The sequence below is a fragment of the Arachis duranensis genome, unplaced genomic scaffold (genome assembly GCF_000817695.3).
Source record: "Arachis duranensis cultivar V14167 unplaced genomic scaffold, aradu.V14167.gnm2.J7QH unplaced_Scaffold_119338, whole genome shotgun sequence".
NCBI classification, from domain to species: Eukaryota; Viridiplantae; Streptophyta; class Magnoliopsida; order Fabales; family Fabaceae; genus Arachis; species Arachis duranensis.
The window spans coordinates 1-2,783 of record NW_026263862.1 but is presented as its reverse complement, the minus strand read 5'-3'; the positions used below and the strand labels follow the sequence as shown (position 1 = coordinate 2,783).

The 2,783-nt window shown below is 29.4% G+C and overlaps 1 long non-coding RNA gene across 1 annotated transcript in view; it reads left to right on the top strand.

Annotated features, from left to right (window-relative positions):
• The window catches only part of LOC127743794 (uncharacterized), an 11,933-nt gene extending 11,765 nt beyond the window's left edge, over positions 1-168 (top strand). Inside the window, exon 3 of the long non-coding RNA XR_008005142.1 lies at positions 51-168. This is a non-coding gene — a long non-coding RNA (uncharacterized LOC127743794). The remainder of the gene's footprint in view (positions 1-50) is intronic.
• The last annotated feature ends 2,615 nt before the right edge of the window (positions 169-2,783 follow it).

The following is a 2,783-nucleotide window of genomic DNA, read 5'->3' as shown; positions in this document are numbered from 1 at the left end:
GGTTTTTGAGGGTTTTCTATTCCTTTTTAGGGTTTTTATTTTTTTAGGAGTTTTTTTGGGTTTTCTAGAATTTTTAGATTTTTATGGTTTTTAGGATTTTCTTGGGTTTTCGGGTTTTTTTGGGTTTTCTAAGGGTTTTTAGGATTTTCTAGTGTTTTTAAGGTTTTTTAGGGTTTTCTAGGATTTTAAGGGGTTTTAAAGGTTTTCTAGGATTTTTCGGATTTTTTAAGATTTGCAAGGGGTTTTAGAGTTTTTTTGGGTTTTTAAGGTTTTCTAGTGTTTTTAGGGTTTTCTAGGATTTTAGGGTTTTTAGGGTATTCTAAAAAATCATAGAACACCCTAAAAATCATAAAAAACCGTAAAAAACCTTAAAAAACCATAGAAAACACTAAAACAGTAAAAACCCCTAAAAAAAACCTAAAAACCATAAGAAAATCCTAGAAAAACCTAAAAACCATAAAAACCCTAGAAAATCCAAAATACCCTAAAAAACAATAAAATCCCAATAAAACCCTAAAAAATCCTCAAAAATCTTTAAAAAAAAACCCTATAAAAACCCTACAAAACCTAAAAAATCCTAGAAATCCGAGAAAACCATAAAATCCCGAAAAAACCATAAAAAATCCCTAAAAAATCACCTAAAACCCCTAAAAAAACCTTAAAAAATCCTAAAAATCCTAGAAAATCCAAAAAATCCTTGAAAATCCTAAAAATCCAAAAAAATCCTAGAAAATCTTAAAAAACTTTAATAATCCTAGAAAACTCTAGAAAGTCCTAAAAACCTTAGAAAACCCAAATAATCCTAAAAAAACCCTAGAAAATCATAAAAATCTAGAAAAAATCTAGAAAATCCAAGAAAACCCTAAAAACAGTAAAAATCCTAAAAAATCCTAAAAACCCTAAAAATCCTAGAAAACCCTAAAAAACCGTAGATAACCCTAGAAACTTCTGAAAAATCCTAAAAACCCTAGAAAATAAAAAAATCCTAAAAACCTCAGAAAAACCTAAAAAACCCTAGAAAAATTCAAAAAACCCTACAAAATCCTAAAAACCCTAGAAAACACTAAAAAATTTTAAAAAACCTTAGAAAACCCTAAAAACCAAAGAAAATTCTAAAACACCTCTAGAAAGCCTTAAAAATCCTAAAAACCATAGAAAACCCTAAAATACCCTAAAAAACCCTAAAAACCGAAAAAAAACCCTAGAAAACCCTAAAAACTGTAGAAAATCCTAAAAACACCAAAAAACCGTAAAAAACACTAAAAGCCCTAACAGAAAACCCTAGAGAATTCTAGAAAACTCTAAAAACCCTAGAAAATCCTAAAAAACCCTAGAAAACTCTAGAAAACCTTGAAAACTCTAAAGAATCCTAGAAAATCCTGGAAATTCCTAAATAACCTAGAAAACCGTAGAAAAGCTAAGAAACCCTACAAAACCATATAAAACCCTAAAAAACCTAGAAACTTCTAAAAACCCTAGAAAATCCTAAAAAAATTCCTAAAAACCCTAGAAAACTCTAAAAAACCCTAAAACCCTAAAAATTCCTAAAAAGCCTAAAAAACCCTAAAAACCCTAGAAAACCGTAATAAACCCTGAAAATCGTAGAAAACCCTAAAAAACGTAAAAAACACAGAAAACCCAAAAAACCCCTAAAAGCCCTAAAAACTCCTAAAAAGCCCTAGAAAATCATAGAAACCCTCAAAAATCCTAGAAAACCCTAAAATACCATAAAAGCCCTAGAAAATCCTAAAAATCCTAGAAAACAATAAAAATCCTAGAATAAACCATAGAGAAGTCTAAAAATCCAAGAAGACCCTAATAAACACTAAAAACCCTGAAAAACCCTAGAAATTATAGAAAACTTAAAAAATACCTAAAAACACTTGAAAAAGGTAAAAACCCTAATAGCTCCACAAAACCCTAGAAAACCCTAACAACTCTAGAAAAATCATAAAGACTCTAAAAAGCCCTTGAAAACCCTAAAACCCTAAAGTTTAGGAATTTTTAGGGTTTCTAGGTTTTCTAGGGCCTTTTAGGGTTTCTATGGTTTTCTAGAGTTTTTAAAGTTTTCTTTGGTTTTCTAGGATTTTAGGGTTTCTTAGGGTTTTATAGGATTTTTAGTATCTTTTAGGGTTCCTAGGGTTTTCATGGGTTTTTTTGGGTTTTCAGTGTTTTTTAGTGTTTTCTAGGGTTTTTTATGGTTCTTATGATTTTTAGGGTTTTCTAGAGTTTTTGGGGTTTTTATGGTTTTCTAGGATTTTTTATGATTTTCTAGGGTTCTTAGGGTTTTCTAGGATTTTTTACGATTTTCTAGGGTTTTTTAATTTTTTTAGGGTTTCTTAGGATTCTCTACGGTTTTAAGGGATTTTTTGGGTTTTCTAGGATTTTTTGGGGTCCTTTATGATTTTTTAGGGTTTTTTAGGTTGTTCAAGGTTTTTTCGGATTGTCTAGGGATTTTTCGATTTTTTAGGGTTTTCTATTCTTTTTTAGGGTTTTTGAGGGTTTTTATTTTTTTAGGAGTTTTTTTGGGTTTTCTAGGATTTTTAGATTTTTATGGTTTTTAAGATTTTCTTGGGTTTTCGGTTTTTTTTTTTGGGTTTTCTAAGGGTTTTTAGGATTTTCTAGTGTTTTTAGGGTTTTTTAGGGTTTTCTAGGATTTTAAGGGGTTTTTAAAGTTTTCTATGGTTTTTACGGTATTTCTAGAACTTCTAGGGTTTTCTATGTTATTTAGGGTGTTTTAGGGTTTTTAGGGTTTTTAGGGTTTTTTAGGATTTTCTAGGATT